At 41.5% G+C, this 12765-nt stretch overlaps 1 protein-coding gene across 3 annotated transcripts in view; it reads left to right on the top strand.

Annotated features, from left to right (window-relative positions):
* Nucleotides 1-12765, top strand: part of BACH2 (BACH transcriptional regulator 2) — a 277018-nt gene that overhangs the window by 131122 nt on the left and 133131 nt on the right. The window lies entirely within an intron of this gene.

The raw sequence follows: 12765 nt of genomic DNA, 5'->3' as shown, positions 1-12765 counted from the left end.
CAGGGATGTAATCTCCTGCTCTGGGTATCCTTAAATTTCTGACTGCCAGAAGCTGGGACTGGATGGCGGGTTGGATCACTCGATAAATTGCCCTGTTCTGTTCATTCCCTCTGAAGCATCTGGCACTGGCCGCTGTCAGAAGGGAGAATACTGGGCTGGAAATACTATTGCTCTGACCCATGTAAGACCATTCCTATGTTCTTATGAACAACTGCTACTACCCTATAGAGCTGCTCCTTATGTTAACAGGTGAGAGTCCAGTCCCTCCCTGCTCTAAAATGTGTTAAATAATTTTCTTTTTCTTTCCTTGTCTTTTGCTAGCAGAACTGGTTTCACTGTGGGGCTGAAGGGAACAGAGGTCCTTCCACACTCCCATGAGCTATTTTCCAGAGGAGTTCCTGCATGGAGACTTTAAATTTAATATTAATAGCACACTGTCCAAGGAAAGTACAGTAAGATCATGCTGATAACACTTAGAGGTGGTGGTATAATCTTGCCATGATAATAGACCTGTTTTGGGCTACCTTTTTTGTACCACAATTAAAGTGATTCAGAATATGCTAGGTTGACTAAAGAGAGCGATATCTGTTTCTGACAGATGTTCCCCATGATTCCACAAATGTAACCCTGTCTGCAAGATGACAGAGCGCTTGTTTACATAGGGAAGCTCTTAAAAATACAAACACAAAGTAGCATTTAGATCAGTCATTCTGATCAAAGTGCCGACGATTATTAGGGTGTAAAGGGAACTGATGACTCAACTTAGACACAACACTGCGGCGGTCTCCGAATTTCAGTTTCGTAGCAAATTCTTTTCAGGAATGTTTTTCGTTCCTCCGTGATTCAGATTTGTTTCTGGAGTGTACATTTTGTTTTATATTTCTTAACCAGGAGAGTGAAAGCAGCTTTTAGGAAAAGGCTACCAAACATTTCTGAATAACACTAGACACTGCCCTATACTTCCAATGGAAAGCTCGACTTTTTTGTGGAAGATGGTTTTATCTTTTATCTTTGTTTTCCCCACGGTTGTATCTGCCCAAAAATAATTTCTCTGTCCAGTCATCACTTAAAAAGTTCCTGTGTTGCAATTTAAAAGAACTTTCTGAATCAAATTGCAATATTTTGATCAGCTCCTATTCTTAGTAATTCCAGGCAGTGCACTTGCTGAAATTGGTGACTCAGAAACTGAAATGCAAAATATTTCTCTGAACGGTGGCCGGAAGTCAGCTTTGAAACCTGAAACAAAGTGCAGACCGCAATTTTATCTATTTATTATATGTGTAAATACGCTTTGTCTTCAGCAGTCATTTAGATTCCTTTTGGTAGAGCCCGTGTGATCCTCAGGCTGTACAATAAACCATGTCAGAACTGTCTGGCACATCTAATTTTTGGATTAAAAAATGAATTCCTAGTGAATGATTTCATTGCCTGTAGTGCTGTCTGATTCTGTCACGGCATTTGATAGAACTTGTTAGAAGTATTAGGTAAGACAGGATGTTGGTACGTTTGAGGTCATCTAATATTAAAAAAAAGTAGAATGGTGTGTGGTCTACACCAGTGGAATTGTACTAAATGGCATGGTTGCTTTTACACAATACACTGACATATTTAGAATGCTCTGTGACACCAGTAGGTCACATTTTAAGTGTGGAGAGTCTCATCATTTTGTAACAGGGTGCTCCATCTGCCAATGGAAAAAAAGGACAAGTATTAACCTTTTTTTTGCTGCGGCTCCTAGAGGCATGATGGGGTGTGGATAAACTGAGCAATATGGCTGTAAGAAGCTTCAAATTAGCATTTAAGCAAATGATACAAAAGGTACAGAAAGCTCTTTCGAGGCTAACTTTTGAAAGGAGCAGCTGTACATGCTCTAGAGGTGCTGGGAGATAAGACTTGCGTTCTCTTACTGCTTCTCTCACGCTTATGTATTTGTGCTGCTCTCATCACCATGGTATCCAAGGGTCTTGTATTAGTCAAGCCAAGCCACTCTACTCTATTTTCACTGCATGACTGTGGGCAAGTCTCTGTTGGTTTAACATGTGCGTAATATGGGACTTTTATAGACTTTGTAAAGCACTTTGAGATCCAGGTATGGAAATCACTATATAAGAGCAAAGTAGGCTATTGATTGATTTATTTAAAGAGCATTCAGTTCCCTTTGAAAGACTGGTGCACCAATAGTAAATATTCTACAAAGGAAGTAATCAAGATCCAGAGCTTTTTATTAAATACAGTTTACAATAAAATCAAATAAAAGCAATGCATATTCATAACGCTTGTTAAAGTAATTCCTGGTGGAATGTTTACTGCTCCAAAGGATATTTATTTTGGCGACGTGTGAGTGGGTGATATATAAAGCATTTATAATAAAATATCTAAAGAATTAGAATAGTAAGTTAATAAACGCAGATGTAATAGAACAGGAGTGGCCAAATTTACTGACCCTCCAAGATGTATACAATAATCTTCGGAAGTTTGAGAGCCACAAGACATGCACAACCTGCCCCGGGGCTAAAGTCCTTACCGTCTCTGCAGGACTACACCACCCCACCACTGGGTAGAAGCCCCTAGTCCTACCACCCACCGTAGGGCAGAAGCCCCAAGCTCCCTACCCCCGACCAGTTTTGTAGGTGGAGAATTGGGGTGTACATGGGAGCTCCAGGAGCCAGACTGTAAAAGAGCTGCATTCGGCTCACGAGCGACCGTTTGGCCACGCCTGCTATAGAAGTAGAATATTGTTAAATAAAAAAATACTGTACAGAGAACCTGCTGAACTGAAGTGTTTGGTAGAAAGATTTGTTATTTTGTTATACAAAATAGATCCAGATACCTTCCTTGAACCTGGATTTGGATGTGGATTTTACATTTAGTGGTATGGTCAGTATCTTTGTAGGTTCTCCCTGAGCTCAGGATTGGAAATACATATGTTGGCACACTCATAGATTTGTCTGGCAGCTGTAGAACCCATTACCACTGTTTAATCTACTGCATGTTGCTACTTAAGCCAAATGACAAAATTTAGAAGAATTTTTGTCTGTCTGTTGAAAGAGTAAAACAAAACCTTTGTTTGTATTGTAGCTTTTCATTTGGTCCAGTACTTTGAATGAGATTTCGCACTCTGTTCCATACAGGTTAAATTTGGACCCATCTTCATGTCTTTGACCATGGTCATTTATCCAGTTAATCAACTCAGTGGGAGCCAGTGATGTGTTTAAAGATTCACCACATATCACTAGGCTGAATGTTTAAAGAATCATAATTGCAGTTTAACACTGTACATTGAGATTGGCCCTGGAGTTTAGCGATTGCTAGTAGGGCATCTGCGTTTTGGACTCGAGCATTACCTCTAAACCCTGTGCTGGCCGGAGCTGACAAACATTGTGGAGTCAGCATGTTGTGTATTTCTCCAGTGATCTCTCAGGCCAACAGGGGAGTGTGATTTGACTGAGCCGCCATGATAGTTGGCCTTGCATGGGGTTGAAGCAGAATGAGTGGAAAGCAGGGAGAAAGCAGTAAGCACAATCAGTATACTTCATTGGGGCCATAGCTAGCAGAAAGCAGCCTCCATTGCTGCTAGTCTACAGCAGCTCCTCTGGACTCCTGAGCTGCATAGCAACAAAGCTGACCATATTTTAAGAAGTTGGTTCCCCATTAGCCATGACTGTGCACTGCCTAAAGGAAAATTTTGCTACTGCTTATGACTGCTTCTTTCCCACTTAGAGAGCCTGTGACTTACCCAGATGCTCAGGGAACTGGGAATGACCTTGAGCCAAGTTCATTCTCAAATATCCAGGTGAGAGGGGTGGATTCTCCTTGGTTGACTAGACTTCTGTCAGCCAGGGAATAGTTTTAAAGGGAGCAAGTTGCTGCCTTGACAGTTCTGTTCTTGACTTCAGCTGGGAGGGAGAGAGTCCTTTTGGGCTGAGGATTTCCAGATCTGCCATACCTCAATATCAAACCACTATCTTTACACAAAATGCCAGTGTCCTGGAGGCTTTCAGAGAGATGGCGCTATGAGGGATACTCTAATCCAGCGTTTCTCGAATGCCTCCACTGTGGCCGCATGCGGCCACCAGGGGCTTTTCTTGCTGCCACAGCCTCCTGGGCAGTAATGGGGGTGGGGAGGGGCAAAGCAGTGGTCCCTCCCCTGAGGCTGCCAGGAGGGATTGGGTCCCGCCCCCCTCTGGAGACACAAATGCTGAAGGAGCAGGCTGCTAATGAGTTCCCCACCTTCCCAGGGTGGAGGACAGCAGGCTCCAGGCCTGGGCTCACCCACTGCCTCCCCTGACCTCCCATCCATTCTCCACATCGCCTCTGGTCACCACTGCCTCCCTACCCACCTTCCCATCCAGGGCTTAATTTGTCCCTGGGCTTGCCAGGGCTGAATAAATCTGCTGCTGTGAAAAGTGATATTTGTATGTTTGTTAATAATACTTTTCACAGCAGCAGACTTACTAGCTAGCAAGTCTTTTAAAAAAGCAAAATAAACAACAAAAAGGACAAGAACATGCAAAGCATGTGTTATTTGTGTTCTTATTTGTGTTCTGTTTAGGTCCATAAAGAATAGAGACAAGTGTACATTATTTTTATTAGAGTCTGCAAAAAATCCCAACATAAATAAATTGCAATGATTTGGACATGTATATCTGCATATTTATGTGTCTTTCCTAAACTTAATTAGGAATTTTAGTTAAAATTGTAACAGTGGCCACCAGCAATAGTTGGTGGCTTCACTCTGAGGCCACCAAAAATTTTGTTGTGAGAACCCCTGCTAATCAACAGGTACTGCTATAGAATACTGTATGCAATGACTGGGAACAGATTTTTCAAACTATCACCCCTTTCTAGCTATTCGGGTTAGTAGAGTCCCTCTCACATCCACCAACAACTGAGATATTTGTCATTTTAAAACAAAATCAGAGGCTATCCAAGCACAGGACCTGGCAGACTCCCTTCTTGAGACCATGTGGAAAACCGTTGACATGATTTCTCTTCCCTCTAGGCAGCTCTGCAACTTGTAGCTGCCGAACTGTTTCTCATGTTCCTGTTTGGGCTTGTTCAGGAGGCCGACCTTTCCCCTTGATAAGCCAGCCTGCTACACATCCAGTGTCTGCATCCTTTGGTGGTTTGCACATCTAGTGAGGCATGGCTATTTTCTTCTGGATTAGGCCTGTAAACCCATCTTCTGTTTTATCCATTCCTCCTCATGGCAGAAATGGATTATGAACACAGTGCTGCCAGGGCATTTTCTGCTTTGAAAATCTTTCTCAGTTCTTCTTGGAAGAATTTTATTATTGGCTTTATGTGTAGCAAAAATATCCATCTGAGATAAGTCATTTTTATAGCAGTGGGAGTTTCAGCCACGCATCTCCCAGTCAAGTCAGTGGTAATCAATGCTAAAACCTCACACAATACTTTGAACATTTGGGAAACAACGTACAGTCAGCGCTACCAGACACAAAATACACAGTACAGTAAACCCGATCTCAGCTCAGAACTAATTATCTGTTTATAAAAATTCCCCTGCTTGCCATTTTGCCGTTAGAATCTGGCCTGTAAGATTTATGACTTTGGCTGAAATGAAGTACCATTTCCTTTTTCTCAGCATTAGTGTGCATGGCCTTATTGGCTTTTCTTTTTAAGTTCACACAAGTTCACACAACAGAGAATTATTGTTGAGCCCCTTTCCTCTTATGATTCTACTTTTCATTGCAACAGAATGAGAAATAACCCATAAACTGACATCTTAATTTTTTTTAAAACTTCCCCAGCTTAATCTGAGAGTAAAGGTGGAGAGATTTGGCCTGATTCTGAATTTGCATCTATTTTTACACATGGATAACTCCACTGACTTCAGGTAGAGTTACTTTTGATTAGCACTGAAATCAGAATCCAGCCCATTGGGCAAAATCTACTCTTTAGTTACATTCATTGCAACCAGTTGACATTACTGGCTTTCCATTAAAGAAAAGAGCAGCATTTGGATGATAACAGAAAAGATGACCTGAACTGGCATGATTAACAGATGAGTCCAGCAATATAAAAATATTATCTTTTGGTCTCCTTTAGTACAGTATCTATCCAATTAAACTGCATTCATCACTGTAGTCGTTTGGGACCTAAAGTATCTCTGTACTATACTTTGCCGCACATCTACTTCCTTAGGTGTATTCCTAAACTAAAACATAATTCCTTAACAATGTTATAGTCAGATGTGAGCAAGGCGGCAGAATTTCACTTCAGATAAAACGTTGCAAAATTTTACAACTTTTTGTTTCAGTCTGTTTTTCCCTTAGTTTTACCTACCCTAATTTTAAGTACATCTATAGGCATTCAACTGATAAGTCAATGGAAGCTATGGTCAGCCGATTGTGTAACTTTTTTGGATTCTCAAATGTTTATCTGACTTGAAAACTATCAGGTTTCAGCCAAATTTGAAATTGTCTGAAATTCAGCTCTGCTTTTGTTATAAACTGCTGGGCCACAGCCATATTTCCCGCTTGTGTTTAAACAGTTATTTTTGTAGTCGAATTATGGCTTTATAGAAGATTGACAAAAATGTCCTAGAAAACCCTTTTTAAAAACAAAACGTGAAAGGGGACATGGTTTATACTTATACTTACCTTTTTAGGTTTTTCATCTTCCATGGCATTTACAGTGCCTCTTTCATGTGTTAAAGTTTATTGGGGAAAGTGGCTTCTTGAGTGGTCCATTCCTTTTTGGGACTGTTTATTTTATGTAGACTACTTTTAAAAGAAATAGTTGTAAATGATCAGTTAGATTATGACAAGCATTGAAAATATTCAGCCTGCAATAGGACTTCAAGTAAATCCATGTGGTCTACATGTGCCATGGAATGAATCCCAAAGCATAAGCCCAGTGGGCTGTCATGAAAAGTGTAGAGTCCTAATTGAAGAGATTGAAAATACTGTCAAATCCCACATCAGACCTGGGACTCCAGTTTTGATAACAAGATTCTGTGGTAGTTTTTGTGATTTCAGTCTAGTCTCCAATCCATCTTACTTTGGCATGTTAGCTTTTTCATTAACTGAACTCTCTAGCCCTTCTGGAGAAATATATCTCACAACTGAATCATTTGTCAAATTTAACATGATTTTCTGTTTATCATTTGGAGGGGTTACTTACAGAATATATTCATTCCCCTTTTCAATCTAGTAATTACTTCTCTCATAGATCATGCTGCTGAGGGGGTGTAGTGTTACAATGGAAGTGTTTGTTTTATTTCAAATATATTCCTACATTAAAATATTCAAGGTTATATATCAAGTCTTACAAGTTTTGAGTCATGTTCACCAAAGGTAAATTCCACCTCTATTGCCCTGTCTGGCTGGTGTATCCTGGGAGGAATTTACTCCAGAAGAGGACAGATGGTGGAAAACCTGCTTCCCTGCCTTAGAATTTTCCACTTGGGACTGCTGTGTGCTGTTGAACACAGTTCTGACTGAAGAAATCCAGTTAGCTGACATAATACTAAAAACAATTTAGCAGTCAATGTAGACCAGGACCAATTGTGTTTCAGGATCAGGTCAGCTGACAACTGTTCTGAGCAGTTTAATCATGGTTAGATGGTTAGCTGGATTGGTCCTAAAACACAGTTTTCCCTGGTCTGCACTGACAGCTAATCATGCTTGGCATCATCTTTACTAACTCGATCGTTTGTAACAGTTGTCCAGATAGGGTAACATTGTACAGTGTGGAACAGGTCTGAGTGTGGGGAGCTTTAATTTGTGGTCAGTGCTCCCTACCTGCTGAGACTGTTGAGGTGATGCACTGAATCAGTGCGTCTCCTGGCTGACCTGCACATGCTGTCTGCCCAAGCTCCTTGGGTGTCCTACCTGCTGGAGAGGAAGTTGCAGCCATTCTCTGATCTTGAAAGCTCCCACCATTCAGACTTTCAGCCTGGGGTGCCCTCTTCCAGGTGCTACTATACACAAAATGTAAGTTTTGGTTGAATTTGTCCCTTTGAATCTAAATATAATGAGACTCTAGTAGATTGTTATATGTACGTGAAAATTTTTTTAACCAAAAAAAGTACGATTATTTATCTCCTCTAAAATGGGATGTCCAAGCTATCTCAGATTTTCCTATAGGTTTCAGGGTGGGCTATGAACTTGCTAGAAATGAGAGTAATTAATTTTTGGAACAGTTTACTAAGGGTAGTGCCAGATTTTCTTCCAGCACTGGATATTGTTAAATCAAGATTGGAAGTTTTTCTAAAACATGCTCTAGGAATTATTTTGGGGAAGTCTTATGGCTTGCGTTATACAGGAGGGCAAACTAGATGATCACAGTGGTCCCTTCTGGTCTTGGAATCTGTGATAAAAACCAACACCGTTACAGATGTCTTCTGAACCCCAAATAACCCTTTCTTCAGTAAAAAAAAAAACTTTTTAAAGAAAAGTTACAATAAAGCCATTTCAACCAAAAAGAAATATTCTGCACTTTTCCACAAAAGTCGCATAGAATGTGTTAACAATGTTTTCTTGTGTCTGTACAGCACTGAACAGATTGGGGCCCCAATCTCAACAGAGACAACTAGATGCTAGTGTTATAAATATTAAATAATATAAATTGAAATGCAGACCTTTAGAATCCTCTGCTTTTCTTCACACCTCTGTGATCATTGCTGCCCCTCCCTGTCCCAGTCTTTGGTCTCTTCCCTCTGCCAAGCCATTCACCTAACCATGCCTATTAGAAACTTGTTGATACCGTTGACATAGGTTTACTTGTCTTGCTTGATGTTATATTTATATGTAAACACAACTGTATATTTATTGCTGTACTTCCCTTTACTCACTGTATGTCTAGAAGCCACTCTAATTATGGGCAAACTAGGCAGCTGCTTAGGGCAGCTTAGGGGTGGCTATGCCAAACCTGAGCAGTGCATGACCCCATGTGGCACATCACAACACCATTATCGCACAAATAGGGCCTTGTTGCCCATCCCTCATGAATGAGTAGCGCTGCAATCTCCTGGCCCTTGACCCACCCAATCTTTACCATAACTACCAAATCATCAGAAGGCTCAACACCCCCATCCCCTTGAAAGTCTGATGTGTACCCCCCAGTTGAGAACCCCACCTGAGGGGGGGAGCATACTGAAGTTTTGCCTTGGGTGGCAGAATGTCTTGAGCAGTCAGTCAGTCTGTCTTCAAACTGATCAGATTGGGACAAGGATCACACTAGCTCCTATGTTTGGAAAAGTGTCTAGCAAACTCTGGATACTACCAGAGTATATACAGAGGTGAGAAAACTATGGCCCATGGGTAGTGTCCAGCCCATCAGACCTTTTAATCTGGCCCTCGAGCTTCTGCTATGGAGGACTTGCTCTGCTCCAGCTAGGGAGCAGGGTTGAGAGCTTGCCCTGCTCTGCAAGTGCCGTGGCTCAGTGCGGCTCGTGGAAGCAGTGGCATGTCCCCCTCTGGCTCCTACATATGGGGCAAGCAGGGGGCTCTCCATGCTGCGCCCCACCCCGAGCGCCACCCCCTGCAGCTCCCATTGGCCAGGAACCGGGACAGCACGCAGAGCCGCCTGGCCACACCTCCGCATAGGAGTCAGAAGGGGGACATGCTGCTGCTTCTGGGAGCTACTTGAGGTAAGCGCTGCCCCGAGCCTGCACCCCTGGACCTCCCCCCGACCCCCCCCCCCCAGCACTCTAATCCCCTGTCCTAGCCCTGATCCTCCTCCTACCCTCCAAACCCCTTGATCCCCGCCCGGAGCACCCTCCTGCACCTCAAACCCCTCATCCCCAGCCCCACCCCAGAGCCTGCACCCCCAGCCAGAGCCCTCCCCCTCCCGCAACCCAACCCCAATTTCATGAGCACTCATGGCCTGCCATACAATTTTGATACCCAGATGTGGCCCTCAGGTGAAAATGTTTGCCCACCCTGATACAATATAATAATAATACAATATAGTGAAAGTCTAACTCAGAAATAAATCTTTTTAAAACACCGTTTTAGCCTGATGCTTTATCCTGCCAGCTGAGGTGTTATGGTGTGTTGTTATTTTACTGTATTGTTCAGTACAAACTCAAGCCCCAAGCAGTATTGTCAGCCTGACGTGTTCAAAACAATTACAAGTCAGGCTCCAAAACTCATGAGATTGTCTTAAAAAATTATATTTTTTTTCAGTAATAAATGTAAGTTTCTTTTCATTTGCTTTCTGAGCCTGTAAAATACACCTAGGGCCTACATTCAAGCTTTCCTCTGCACCTATGAGAATCAGAAACTTTGTTTTTTATGAAAGTTGAGGTTCTCTTGTACATACATGACTCCAGTACTTGGGTCTTTAAGAAAAACTCCAAATACTATCAGAGTTGGCAACACTGCCCAGTCTTGTAATTGGATCCCCACAGGAATCAAGGACTGCCCATGCAGATCTGATTGCAGGATTGAGGCCACTTGGTAAGACCCCTGGAGGCATGGACTGCATCCTCCTCTGGGGGTGGTACAGCACTGAGCACCCTGATTTAACTCAGGAAAAAACAGAAAATGAGTGGAAAGTTTTGTTCACTAGATCATTTTTGGTCCTGATTCTCCATTTCGTGTATGCTCTGCTTTTTCGTATCTTATGTTTGAGTTGTGTGTTTTCAGGAAAACTTTGCTTTAATCATTCCCTACTTTCACAAAGAAAAAGCCTATATAAAATGGAAACATGCAACAGAATATACATTGAAGAAACCATAGTGTAGGGGCTTAGTTTCATCCTCCCCTCGTCTGACCCCTGGGCAGAGAGATTCCTGCTTTCATGTTGTAGATCATGTGTAAAACCTGATGCTTTCTGGCTCACCCTGTGTAATATAAGGCTATCTCAGAACACAGAGAGAAACAGAGTGAGACATTTGCAGAAAGGAATGAAATGTTTGGGATGTGGTCTCATGCTTTTTACAGCAGTGAACATCAATCACACCTTCCAAGAACAGGGTAGCACTGAAAGTCTCTTTTTTTCGTTTCACCTTCCCTCCCTCCATCTCCTCCTCCTGCTTTCCCAACATACCCGTAGCAAGTGTAATTTTAGAGTGAAAGTGTCATTTTCCCTTGAAAAAGCAGAGACCTCCATTAAATTTTCTAGTTTTATTGTTTCTTGCACTGAGACAACGACAGTTTCTTTTTTGTTTTACAAATGATTGATTTGTGATTTGACAGAGTTAATATTTGTATTATATTTCCATAGTTTTAGAGTCCATTTGTGATCAGAGATTTCCCCCTCTTCCACTGCTTTCCTAGTCTGTCAAGTTGTCCTCCCTACAATGAAATTAGAGGAAAATTTTATAAATTAAAGGGGCACTGTCATTTTATTTTTACGCTTTTTTAGAATATATGTGTTCAAAAATAGCAGGTATGAGCATCAGCTGACAAATCATTCAGCAAGTCACTATCCAGAAGATTTAACCTGTTTCCCATGAGCACTTGTGTACAAGGTTTGCATTTGTGGTGTTCAATATTTTTCAAATTTTGTGTTACCAAAAATAATTATCCAGTTTTTGTCCAACTCTGACAAATTTTCATTGATTTTTGAGACCAGCTTAGAGAGCTAGTCAAATCTTTTCCCCAAATTTCTGACGCATAGATTTAAAAAAAAAAAACCTTCTTGTAAAATTGTTTTTTTGTTTGGATATTTGTTGTTTTTAAGAGCTCTAGTTTGGGATGAGTACACATGCTACCAATGGTGAATGATAGGAACATGCCCTTATTATCCTGTTGAGGTCTCCTTCAATCCAGTAGCAAGTCTTGTGAATTTTCACTTGTATGCTCTCCACAACTTTATTCATGCAGTTGTTTTTATGGGCAGATGGGATGGAGACAGTTGAAACCTCTAACTGTAGAACATAAGATGAGGATTTGGAGAAAAGCTAGTTGCTTTTTCAAATTTCTAATTATGATGAGCTTTCTAAATTTGAAATTTCAAAGTCAGATTTTTTTAAGTGAATTGTCCCTCCCTCCTGTTTTTTCAGCCCGTTCTACTTCAGAGATAACTCCCCCTTCAGAGTCAATTCACATGTCCTTTATGGGTAAATCCTGCTTACTCCACTGTGGAGCACAGTGTAGGGTGGGGCTTGGGGAGGCAGTGCAAGCTATGTGCACGCTACTCACCACAGGACCCAGCTCCATGAGGATTCCTTGCACACAGATGTGCAACTGTTCATGTGTGGCAATTGATCAACCTTTACGTGTACCTATCTGTCATTCTTACCCCACCTAGTGGAGGAGCCAATGGTACAGTGGCTACCCTAGCTATAAAGTTGGTGTAGTGGGGACAGAGTGGCTTACGGGAAGGATTTCTTCTTCCTCCCAGCCTAATTGTTTGGCCTGGTCTCTAAGGCCAAGATATGGGCTGTAGCTCTCTTTCATTTCATTGACTATGTTCATCTGTGTTCTCAGAAAGCAGTGCTGCATTGGTTTACATACCATTCACATTCATAAAGATCAAAATCTGTAGAAATTAGTGAGCCCCTTGCTCATCAGTGAAAGTTTTCTATTGCCACTGACCAAGTAGATTTGTCGAAGCCTCTCCTATAAAATCACTTTTTGTTAGATACTGACTTGCATAGTACAGTTTATTTTTTATTTTTTTGGCCATACTCCTTGATCAACCTTAATATTTGTTGTCTCAGATGAAAAGGAATAAAATAATAATTTAACTTTCCTTCCCTGAAGCCTTCTAGAATAATGCTTAAACAAAAGAACAAACTTCAGGCGGCAGTTTAAAAATCCTAGATGAAATCTAAGCTAAATTTTGGCA

Source organism: Caretta caretta, chromosome 3 (genome assembly GCF_965140235.1).
Source record: "Caretta caretta isolate rCarCar2 chromosome 3, rCarCar1.hap1, whole genome shotgun sequence".
NCBI classification, from domain to species: domain Eukaryota; kingdom Metazoa; phylum Chordata; order Testudines; family Cheloniidae; genus Caretta; species Caretta caretta.
The sequence above is the reverse complement of the archived record's forward strand: the minus strand, read 5'-3'. Positions and strand labels throughout refer to the sequence as shown.